Raw genomic sequence first — 12874 nt, forward strand, 5'->3', positions numbered from 1 at the left:
TTAATACAACACACCTTGTGGGGACTTCAGTAACATTAATTGAAATATGAATGAGTTCAAAAAACACTGTTCTATTGCTGGTCTAAAATATTGGCAGTGAAAGATTAGATTATACCGCTGTAAAGATTTTTTGAGGCTGATAAACCTTCTAGTCTCCAGATATCTTTGTGATCTTTTCCTGCAACTGCTGAGCTACAGAAATGCTTTCTAAAATTTTCAGTTTCCATATTCACATACTCCAGTCATTTCAGAGGTAAATAAAGGAAAGTATTCAATTGATTTCTTTCTTCACTGGCTCTTTCTGAGTCAGGAGGCATTTATCTATTGTGGCAGAAAGTCCATGTCAAACACCTTCTCCAAAGTTAACTCCTTCTAAGATAATTTACAAGTACGTTGAATCCTCAATAATATGGAAAGTTTAAATAATGTGATAGAAAGTTCTGGCCAATTATTATTTAATTCAAGACTATAACTGACAATAAACTTTCAAGATTCTAGCTAGTGATTTTTTTTTCTTTGAAAATAAAAGGTAAGATTAAAATCTGGATGAACAGGTAAAGAAGCGATAAATGTCTTGAAATAGCTTGAATGAGAGAAAAGATTAAAGTTGGATACAATTAAAAACAGACATTGGGCTTCCCTGGTGGCGCAGTGGTTGAGAGTCCGCCTGCCGATGCGGGGGACACGGGTTCGTGCCCCGGTCCGGGAAGATCCCACATGCCGCGGAGCGGTTGGGCCCGTGAGCCATGGCCGCTGAGCCTGCGCGTCCGGAGCCTGTGCTCCGCAATGGGAGAGGCCACAGCAGTGAGAGGCCCGCGTACCGCAAAAAAACCAAAAAACAGACATTTATTGAGGATCCGTTCTACGTTAGGTTTTGAGAAAATACAAACTTCGGGAACTAACCACCTACTAGGAATTCACACTAAGAGATTGGCGTACATTTAACTTAAAGCAAGTTTGATTGTGATCAGTGCACAGAAGCAACTTAACCGAGGAGACGAGGCTTGATTTGGGTCTCAAAACCTTAGTGGGATTTCAATAGGTATGAAAAGGGCCATGGGTGTGTCCAGCACTGAGATGCAAAAGTGCATGGCGGGCTCAAGGGCCAATCCACAGTCCAGCCTAGAAACATCATTTGTACTGTGAAGATGCAGGATATTCTACTAAGGTATTTGTAATGTAATCCATAAAGGGAGAAGCTATTGGAGGTTTCTGGGCAGAAGACAGGCTTGATTTGACTTGTATTTTAGAGTAGTAGAGCTAAAGGCAGAATGCCAGGTAGACCAGAGGATGACAGATTGGAGACCATCTCACCAAAAGTAGGTGATGAGACCCTGCCTTTGGGCAGTGACAGTTGGACTGGAGACAGAGTCAATGATTTCTTTTTCTGAGAATCATCAGAGTTTGGTTGCTAGCTAGATGTGAGCTTTGAGTGACAGAGACACCTCAAGGTGACAACAGGTGCAAGACCCCATTGGACAGGGATGCCACTGCAATGAGTCCATAGCAAGCAGGCAGGACAGGTTTGAAGACCGCACTGACTACATCTAAAGAGAGAATTTGTTAAGCTATGTCAAAACTGTGGGAGCAACGATGGGGACATGAATCCATTTATATAATTAATTTTTAATCTGCATTATCGCCTGGTGAGGCTGTTTAGCAACACCACAACATCCTCAGGTAAAATCAGGAGGTGGATGATGGCAGGCTGCTCCTTCGGGCCCCTCAAGAAGTCTGTGCTTGGAGCCAGGATCAGAACTGAAGGCTCCTGGCTGCACACGCAGCTCCAGCCCAGGTATTACACATGTCTCTGATGTCTCCCAGCCTTTGGATGTAAAAGGATAAACTTCAGGCAAAGCAGAGCAAAAGAAATGAGATGAGAATAAGCATGCCATGTCCTGGAGAGCCATGGGGTTTCCGCTCATTCTACGAAGTGTTTGGTGGGATGAAAGTTAGCTGGGAGCCTTGGTGGATGGGAGCCTCTCTGTCTTGGAAATTCAGTATAAAACAAACCCATCTTGCAGCCCTGGACATCTGTAAGCTAAAGGACTATGAAGATGTCTCCATTTGTCTGAAAAGGAGTAATTCTTGCTTTGGAAGATGGTTCCTTTTAGAAGGTAAGTGACCTTGAAAATGTGGGCAGTAAACTGTGCAGAGTAGATTTTTAGAAATAATTCTTATTTTCTTTGATATGCATCTTCCTCTCCTTTTCAACCATCTCTAATCTGAGGAAAGAGAGGAGTGAATTGCCTTCTACCCAGAGGCATCCTTGACTGACCAGGGTCTAGGAAGAAAAGGGGTGGGTAGACTAGAAAGTAAATCAGCATTATTGAGTGGCAGGTCTGAAGGTAGGCAGTTCACACACACACACACACACACACACGCACGCACACGCACGCTTTTTGTTTGTTTGTTTATGTTGCAACTCTGTCAGGTTGGTATTACTATTCCCATTTTATAGACAAGGAAACTGAGGCTCGGAAATGTTAAATAACTTGCCCAAAGACATAGTTATATGATTATATTATTTACTAATAAATAATCCTACTCCCCTACCTCCGATTTCCCCACAAGCTTTTCTTACTCTCCTCCCTGGTGATTTAGGAACAAGAAATCAGAGTAGCTCCCTTGCCCCTTCCCTCTCATTTTTTTATATCCAGGCCATCCCTAGGAAGCACCCACATCCTCTGCCGGTCCATAGTCAAGTTTTAACAAGAGCAGGCCTCTTCCGAGAACGACTTTGCCTTCCAGCTCCTTCCTTATGGGGTGATGAGTTAAGCCCACTTGGCTGCTAATCTAATGACACATCGTCCAAACAGCTTTACTAGTCACGAGGCTGATATTTTTATTTCCTTTAGTCTGGTTCCTATGTTTACTTAATTTTTCTCAAATCACTCAGGTGGGGCAAAGAGGCATATATATCATAGTAGCACCTTGAGACCCCAGAAGTAATCAGGCAGCTCTGATATTTGAACCCAAATTGGTCTGACTCTAAAGCCAATGTACTTTTTTTTTTTTTAAGATTTTTTGATGTGGACCATTTTTAAAGCCTTTATTGAATTTGTTACAATATTGTTTCTGTTTTATGTTTCATTTTTTTGGCCCCAAGGCATGTGGGATCTTAGCTCCCCGACCAGGGATCGAACCCACACCCCCTGCATTGGAAGGCGAAGTCTTAACCACTGGACCGCCAGGGAAGTCCCCAAAGCCAATGTACTTGTGATTCCACCACATGGTAATGTGTTTGATCACACTGTACACTACTATCTTTGTGTGTTAGTGTGTGGCTGCAGAATGGGACTGTGTCTAAACATGACTTTAGAGGCTGAATTTTCCCTCTGTGAAGTGCTCATGTGAAAGAATCTACGGGAAGATTTTTCTGTCCTTGGCCTGTGCAGGAACCTTGCAAGCATCCTTCTTGACTCAAAAGGGGTACAGTGTCATTTGTCATAGAAAACCAAAGTAGAGGCCGCATCTAAATTACTGCAGCCATTTAGTTCTATTAATATCCCATGGAATGTTCTCAATCTTCTTTGCACTGGAGATTAACTAGAAAAAATACTGATGTTTTTCTCCCCTTTTTTTTTGGACCATAAAGTTCTAATAGTAAAGCAATTGTGGTCATTTTCCAGAATTTCTAGCTAGCAGTCCTTAAGATAAGATAATCAAACACCTGTCCACAAGGCATGTGGACCAAGTTAAACCCTATTATTTGTGCTTTATGAGTACACACCTTTTGGCAAAGGAAAAGGAAGAGTGACCCATAAAACCTCACTAGAAATGGTTAAGAATCTGCACCAGATGTTCACCCTTAAGAGAATATTTTCAGTTACCTGCTGATCTAGGGAAGGTTCTCCCATTGGCCACGAACACATCCCACCCTCCGGGTAATTGCTTTGTATTCTGACTTACAACCAAAGACAGCCTGAAGCAATTGGGGATGCTTAGCTTTGAAACCTTCTTAAAATCCTCCCTAGGGTTAAGAAAGTAGGGCAAGGTAAAAAAAAAAAAAAAAAAAGAAAAAAAGAAAAAAAGAAGCAGAACATGGATGTTTTATAACAGGAACTAAGCCTGAAGAGAGGTTGATCAGAGGATGGACGCAGAGGTGAGATGTGATGAAGAAATCACTATTTGATTTTTCTTAAGTCCTTTGGCTCATTTCTAAATAATCTAAGTGGGTGGACATAATTCTCTGCAACTCTGTTCTCCTGACTTTTAACTCTATTTCTTTAAAACTAGTTGTTGAGTAACAAGCTCCTCAGCAAACTGGCCTGATATTTGATCACCAAGCTAAATGTTCACCTGTAAGATTTCCCGTTTAATTTTATTTCAGGCAATCTGCATAGAGGAAGGGAAAGTGTTGTTCAGGCAAATACCAGACAACCTAGACATTCTTGCCTAAAGTAGGAGAGAGATAAAAAGAAGGAAGCAGGATGTGATTTTTCTAGAAAGTGCATTTTCTAAAGATGCCTTTGCCTTCCATTTCCTAATGAGTAACGGTTAAACTACTTGGCAGCCTAAGTAATATCCATGGGAAATTGGAGTTCACTAAATATTTCTGCAAAATGACAGGCCAGTAGACGCTTACTGTGCCCTACAGAATCTGAAGTTAGCTCCACAAGTGAAGTCTCCTGTCATCTGAAATCTCTTTCATTAAACCAATCAAATCTGTCCCTTCATTTCCATGAGAGCCCAGGGTAAGTTAACAAATCTTTTGAGACAAGTGAGTCGAGAGACTACATATGGGGCAAATCTGAGGAGCTTAGCTGACCTGGGTCTGGAGGCACAGCAGCACAGAAGAACCCACCGAATGCCAGACCCGCAAACAGGAATTCTTAAATGAGATTCATCGTTCAGCAGAAAAACAAGTTAAGGGCGCTAATTCAATGGTAGTCAAACAGGCCGGAACAGGTTCAAATGCTGCATGCTTCACAACAGAGCTTAATTAAATCAGGACTATGCGGCTCTTAACTGCATTATAATAGTTCAGCACAAAATTAGGTCTAATGTGAATGTCCTTATAGTGGATTTGTTTATGTTATTATAATTACACAGTGGTACATAGATTTACTGCATACATACATTTTTTAACAGCTCTTGGGTGGATTTCTTTTCTTTCCTCACTCGAATTTGCACTTTATTTCCAAGTGTGGAAAGTCTGCAAGGGGGAACCAGGGTCAGAAAATTAGGTCATACTGGTGACCCAGCTAGTCTCCTGTGTATTTGAAGCTCAGAACTCCAAATAAGTTGTGCGTTGATGATCGTGATTTTATTCACCGGCTCTTTAGGAGAGAACACGTCGTTAAAAAAACTGGGTCTCGGTAAAATGGGCATCTTGCCCATAAATGGGGTGTTTTGTCTTAGAAAACAATGCCTTCCTTTAGAATTAATGAATGCAAAGGTATGACTAAGATTGTGTCTGTAGTTCTACAATATCACATATTCCAGTGTAAATTTTTAAAAAGTCAAAATTTCAAAGATTTGTGTCTAGTAAAAAAATGGTAACCCTCTCCCCAGGAAGGAAAAGACACAGCAGGAGTTGGTTTCCCAAATAGTAAAAATGGAGCCTCTTCCCTGACCTATCCATAGTTTCTACTTTTCGGTCAAAGAATAGCTGGCTCACATAAGAATCTAACCTATGACCTTGACTTAGATATGAAAACCTTGGATAACATCAGAAGTTTTGGAAGCATGTACATATTTGATAGTGTTTTCAATTTTCCTCTAGATATTTTTATTTTCATGGCAGCCTATGTATATCAGCAATTCTGCACAATTCTTCATTTTGTGTGTTGCCTTGAAATAAAAGGGCAAAAAATTAATAGAAGATTACCAACAGATAAATTAGTCAAGTAAAACGATTATGCCTTGATGTTTTTTTCTTTAACATAGCCATTAGGAGTATAGGACAAGCACTTAAGTAAATCTGAACCAGTTTGAAGAAAGGTAATAAAATGTTATGTTGCCAAAAAGCCATACTTCCAAACAAAATTACCTGTGCTTAGTTCAGATAGAAATAATGCCATTTGGGGGAAGCTAATATATAGCCATATGTGTTTGTATACACATTATAGAGTGTTTTGTTATCTTGAATATCTCTAATTTTGGTAACCTCAACAGCTTGTATCTGTTACCAGAAATGTGTGTTTTTCATATCACCACTGCACAATTCTTAAGAAACATAATAGGAAACCGCAAAGAACTTGACTTCTGGTTATGACACTTTTCAAAGCTCCTGGCAATAGAAATAAATGCAAGAAAAAGATGTAGGTTATTTTATGTAAGTAGAAAGTCACAGGTCTTTAGCTGTATCCCCGAGGTTTTCGCTTGTGGACATGTATGCACACGTTAATACTATTAGCAATGCAGCTACATATGAACAAGCTATGGATATGTTTCAGAGTAAGTGGAAGCATAGAGCACCCTGCCTCTGCCACTCCCTGTCTTGTCACCCTGCCTGGGAAGCACGGGCTACCCACATGAAGAGTGGACCACGAGGGTGAAACATTCCACCACACATCTGAGATGACAGAAAGGAAAAAGGTAAGGAAGAAAACAAGACTTCTCTGCTCTAGTCACCCACTGCTCCTTGAGATAAGTCCTACAGGTGGTGAATTCATTGTTTAAATGTAAAATAGTCATAATGACGTGGCCAGCAGTATTTTCCACTTATATACTCCACTCTATACACACACACACAAAATTTTAATTTTAAAGTCAGATTGTGTAACACGTAGAAATCAAGACCAGAGAATTTCACAATGTACTCAGATTTTTAAAAGAGCCTCTTTTCTTCTCCTGAATTCCAGAAAGAAAGAAAAGAAAAAAAACAAAAAAACACCATGAATTTGGAGGTTTATCTATCTATTTGCTCTAATATTTTAGTTCCTGGTCCGACAGAACTGAAGAAAAATAATTGGACTGACTTAGTTCAGACAACAAGTTTTAGTCCAATTATCAGAAGGAAAGAAATCTGACTACATTTTTTTTTCCTTTACAGGTAGTGGGCTTGCAATGTGGTGCATAGCTCTGGCTAAAGGCTACTCAAATCCATTAAAGCCAGTAAGCCACTAAATCACTAGTAAAATGAACTTCAAATGTCTACCAATATAAAGATCACTTGAACTTAAAAAAAAAAATTTATTCAGCCACACCTCTACTTCTGCTTTGATGTGAAAGGCAGTGAAGCAGAAGACGTTTCCTTTCTGTCAGAGAAGTTTTCATCTAAAAGTCACCACCATGCTGGTGACTAATACTTGGTTCTTAGCTCATCCTTTGCTTTAATTTTCTCTAATGATAGAGAAATAACAAAGTGTAAGACAAGCAGAAAATTGGGGAGGGGGGATGGTTGTCTTTATGTGTATGTATGTGTGTTTGTGTTTGACCTTACTTTCAGGATAAATTACCCCAAAACTCTGTTGCCCAAATATTTTTGTGTTACCTAAAATGAACAATACTATATGAATTGTAATGTCTTTACACGCTAAACAAATTTATTCCAAAAACTAAGTTAAGTTGTATAAATTGGCTGAAAATCTAAGAAGGAGAATTGATAACAGCAAAAGTGAACTTACAAACATCGAGCATGGCCCTACGTGAGCTTTCGCAATGGAACTTGCGTGAATCTTCCCAGCCACCGCCACCTATTGGGCTCACTCCCTTCCTTTAAGGTGCTACTCAAGTGTCACCTTAACTATGGGGTCTTTCTTGACCCTCTAATGTGGAATAGTATCTCCACCCTTAGCCATACCCTGTGCCTTATTTTCATGGTAACACTATAAGTGTTACTTCCAACCCTACATACTGTATATTTCCTTGTTTGTGTCTGTCTTTCTGCACACAAATGTAAGCTTCATAAGGACAGGGAATAGGGTCTGACTCATAAGAGGCACTAAATGGATATTTGTTGAAAGAATAAATAAATGAATTATGTGATTTAAATGGATTCAATATCAAGGAATAGATGTATATGTATAACTGAATCACTTTGCTGTACACCTGAAACTAACACAACATTGTTAATCAACTATACTCCAATATAAAATTAAAAGTTTAAAAAAATTAAAAATAGATAAATAAATACAAATTAAAAAAAATAAATGGATTCAATATTGAAGGCAATCTGGGTTTGGTTTGGTTTTGGTTTTGTCACATGTATCTTTGAAGCTACTGAAATTGATTCATTTTTGTCAACTGCAAAATTGATGTGTGAGACAACTGCTCTTCTGTGTCAGTTTCCTAACAACATAAGGCCATTCCTTCAGAAGCATCAGGGAGGTGAACTCTCTACCAACTTTTCACAATGCAAGTTTGAACTCCCTATTTCTTAATTTACTAAGTTTGTTCAGCTGCTATCTTATCACGTCACTCCACCCACAAGCCAAAGAGTGCCCGTGTCATAACTCTCCTGGAATAATACCCCTTTGCACACATATAAAACCTTTACTCCAGGAGTTACAATGCATTATACAATAATTAACTGCCTCACTAAACAGCCCTACAAGTAAGAAAGTATTATTTTGACTTTATAGATGATAAATGTGAAATAAAGGAAATAAAAATTACATCCCTACCTTTTATAAGAGTACTGAAGAGACAAGGAAAGATGAACTAAGTCCAAGTCTGTCTTCAGGCAAAGAGTTGATAGGGTTGTTAATGGTTTAATGGCAAAAAAAAAAGATTGTATTTAATTTGATACCTCCCTCTTATAGGAGCAGGGATTGTTTCCTGGTTATTTTTCAAGACTATAAAAAAATCAGTATGTATCATTTGTGCTTTAAAACTAGGTTCTTTTTCATTATTCAAAACCTTTTTGAGTCACTCATTCAAACTAGATGCTGTGAGATAGACAGGATAAAATATATTTTCTTGGCCTCTATGAAACTTAGAATTTAGTAGGAGGAGTGAGAACAGATGCAATTAACTATAATTTAAAACTAGTAAGTTTTAAATGCCCAAGGAGGAAGTAAAAACTGTAAGGGGTTTGAGGAGGGATAAATCAAGGCTGGGAGTGACGAGAATAGATGGATCATGTGGGACACCTCCCCTGCATGGAGACTTAGAAGGGTGAGAAAAGGCCACACATGTGAAGACAGATATTTTTTATTTGAAAAATAAAAGGATGGGAGAATTTTGTGTTCATCTTTTAGCCAAATTCTAGTTTGTTGACTTTCAGCGAGTCTAGGTTTCCAGCGCGTTCATTTCAGTTTCCCAATTTCATTGTCACATTTGAACATTAGATCTTACCCTTTTCTTGAATATGGTTCCTTTGAGCCTGAAATTTCCAGAGCAGAATAAAGAAAGAGGAAAAGTAGCATATAGAAAATTGATCACAGCAGTAACTATTTTGGGAAAGATTAATTAAGAATAAGAATTATAAATAATACTTGTTTAGGACTCATTATGTAAAAGGCTCTGTTCAAAGCACATTCATTCATTAGTTCATTCATTCAAGCATTCACTCAGAACCTATTTACTGAAATCCTACTTTGCACCAGAGGATTATGGAAACACAGAATGGAACCAAAGAGACAAAACCCTTGCTCTACTTAAGCTGGCAAGCAGACAACAAATAACTAAATTATCATAAGTGCTATGGAGAAAAAGGAAACAGGGCAGGGGATCAACTGGCAGTGGGTGAAGTTGGGGAGGATAAAGGGCTATTTCATTGCTATTTTACTTAGAGTTTTTATTTTATTCATGGAAGGCCTTTCAGAGAAGGAGACATTTGAATAAATGTCTGAATAAAGTGAGGATATGAATCATGTATATAATGGGGAGAGTAGCACAATTAGAGGAGGGAACAGCTAGTGCCATGGCTTTGAGGGGAGTCCACTTGCCTTATGTTCAAGAAAAAGCAAAGAGACCAAAAGAACTGAAACAAAGTGAGCAAGGGGAGAAATGGAAAAGATCAGAACAGGGACAACTGGAGGGAGGAGCTGAGCATGGAGGGGTGTGTTGACCACTGAGGAGTAGGGCTTCTTCTCTGAATGAACTGGGAAACCACTGAACATTTTTGAATAGAGGAGTAACATATAAGACATTATTAAAGGAGTCACTCAGGCTGATGTTGAGGGATAAACTGGGGATGGGGGCAATGTCATGGCTTGAATTGTGTCTCCCTGAAAGATATTGAAGGCTTAATTCCCAGTTCCTATGAATTCACCTTTATTTGGGAATAAAGTCTTTGCAGTTGGTCACGTTAAGATGACTCAATAGGGTGACCCTAATCCAGTATGACTGTGTCTGTAGAAAAAGGGGAAATTTGGACATGGAGACAAACATGCACAAAGAGAATGCCATGTGAACATGAAGGCAGAGATTGGGGTGATGCACCTAAAAGCCAAGATTGCCAGCAGACCACAAGAAGCTAGGAGGGAATCATGGAACAGATTTTTCCGCATAGCCATCAGAAGGAATCAACCCTGCCAACACCTTGACCTTGGACTTTGAGCATCCAGAACTGTCAGATGATGAGATTCTGTTTTTTTAAACCACGCAGTTTGTGGGACTTTGTAATAGCAACCCTTAACTCTTAACCCTTAACAGGCAACTTACAACTTAAAATACACAATATCTGAAACACAATACATCAAAAAAGAAACAGAAAAAGATGGAATCAAGAAAAACAAGAGTCCATCAAAGCTAACCTTGAGATGGTCTAGATATTAGATTCAGAAAACAAAGACTTGAAGGCCTCTATTGTAACAATGTTTAAAGAACTAAAAAAAAAATTAAAAAAGAAAAATATGGTCTAATGAGTGGACTAATAAAGACTCTCAGCAAAGAAATGAAAACTAAAAAAAAAAAAAAAAAAAACCCCTAAGTGGAAATTCTAGAAATGAAAAGTATGATAACTAAAATGAAAAATTTAGGAGATTGGTTCAAGATGGCAGAGTAGAAGGACATGAGCTCACTCCCTCTTGTGAGAGCACCAGAATCACAACTAACTGCTGAACAATCATTGACAGGAAGACACTGGAACTCACCAAAAAAGATGCCCCACATCCAAAGACAAAGGAGAAGCTGCAATGAGATGGTAGGAGGGGCACAATCACAAAAAAATCAAACCCCATAACCACCGGGTGGGTGACTCACAAATTGGAGAACACTTATACCACAGAAGTCCACCCACTGGAGTGAAGGTTATGAGTCCCAAGTCAGGCTTCCCAACCTGGAAGTCCAGCAACAGGAGGAGGAATTCCTAGAGAATCAGATTTTGAAGGCCAGCGGGATTTGATTGCAGGACTTTGACAGGACTGGGGGAAACAGAGACTCCACTCTTGGAGGGCACACACAAAGTACTGTGTGCATCAGGGCCCAGGGGAAGCAGTGACCCTATAGGAGACTGAACCAAACCTACCTGCTAGTGTTGGAGGGTCTCCTGCAGAGGCAGGAGTTGGCTGTGGCTCACCACGGGGACAAGAACACTGGCAGCAGAAGTTCTGGGAAGTGTTCCTTGGGTGAGCCCTCCCAGACTCTGCCATTAGCCCCACCAAAGAGCCAGGTAGGCTCCAGTGCTGGGTTGCCTCAGGCCAAACAACCAACAGGGAGGAAACTCAGTCCCACCCATCAGCAGACAAGCAGATTAAAGTTTTACTGAGCTCTGCCCACCAGAGCAACACCCAGTTCTACCCACCACTGGTCCTTCCCATCAGAAAGTCTGCACAAGCCTCTTAGATAGCCTCATCCACCAGAGGGCAGACAGCAGAAGCAAGAAGAACTACAATTCTGCAGCCTGTGGAACGAAAATCACATTCACAGAGAGACAGACAAAATGAAAAGGCAGAGGACTATGTACTAGATGAAGGAACAAGATAAAACCCCAGAAAAACAACTAAAAGAAGTGAAGATAGGCAACCTTCCAGAAAAAGAATTCAGAATAATGATAGTGAAGATGATCCAGGACCTCAGAAATAGAATGGAGGCAAAAATAGAGAAGATGCAAGAAATGTTTAACAAAGACCTAGAAGAATTAAAACACAAACCCCTAGAAGAATTAAAGAACAAACAAATAGAGATGAACAATACAATAACTGAAATGAAAAATACACTAGAAGGAATCAAGAGCAGAATAACTGAGGCAGAAGAACGGATAAGTGACCTGGAAGACAGAATGGTGGGATTAACTGCCATGGAACAGAATAAAGAAAAAAGAACGAAAAGAAATGAAGGCAGCCTAAGAGACCTCTGGGACAACATTAAGCGTACCAACATTTGCATTATAGGGGTCCCAGAAGGAGAAGAGAGAGAGAAAGGACCGAGAAAATATTTGAAGAGATTATAGTCAAAAACTTCCCTAACATGGGAAAGGAAATAGCCACCCAAGTCCAAATGACAATGAAAATACAATGATCCAAAACCTATGGGATGCAGCAAAAACAGTTCTAAGAGGGAAGTTATTAGCAATATAATTCTACCTTAAGAAACAAGAAAAATCTCAAATAAACAATGTAACCTTACACCTAAAGGAACTAGAGAAAGAAGAACAAACAAAACCCAAAGTAAGTAGGAGGAAAGAAATCATAAAGATCAGAGCAGAAATAATTGAAATAGAAACAAAGAAAACAATAGCAAGGATCAATAAAACTAAAACCTGGTTCTTTGAAGAGATAAACAAAATTGATAAACCTTTAGCCAGACTCATCAAGAAAAAGAGGGAGAGGACCAAATCAATAAAATTAGAAATGAAAAAAGAGAAGTTACAATGGACACCGCAGAAATACAAAGCATCATAAGAGACTACTACAAGCAACTCTATGCCAATAAAATGGACAACCTGGAAAAAATGGACAAATTCTTAGAAAGGTATAACCTTCCAAGACTGAACCAGGAAGAAATAGAAAATATGAACAGACCAATCACAAGTAATGAA

At 39.3% G+C, this 12874-nt stretch overlaps 1 long non-coding RNA gene across 2 annotated transcripts; it reads left to right on the top strand.

The window, feature by feature from the left end:
• Positions 1–1848: 1848 nt before the first annotated feature.
• Positions 1849–10820, top strand: LOC149748126 (uncharacterized). 2 transcript variants are annotated; one of them, XR_016394529.1, is made up of 3 exons: positions 1849–2117; positions 6402–6543; positions 7001–10820. It is a non-coding gene; the product is annotated as an uncharacterized LOC149748126 (long non-coding RNA). The 2 variants fall into 2 exon arrangements; XR_016394528.1 differs by having other exon boundaries at positions 6402–10820.
• The last annotated feature ends 2054 nt before the right edge of the window (positions 10821–12874 follow it).

The sequence above is a fragment of the Delphinapterus leucas genome, chromosome 10 (assembly GCF_059928025.1).
Source record: "Delphinapterus leucas isolate spDelLeu-1000000601 "Yukka" chromosome 10, BTC_Dleu_Yukka2, whole genome shotgun sequence".
Classification (NCBI taxonomy): Eukaryota; Metazoa; Chordata; class Mammalia; order Artiodactyla; family Monodontidae; genus Delphinapterus; species Delphinapterus leucas.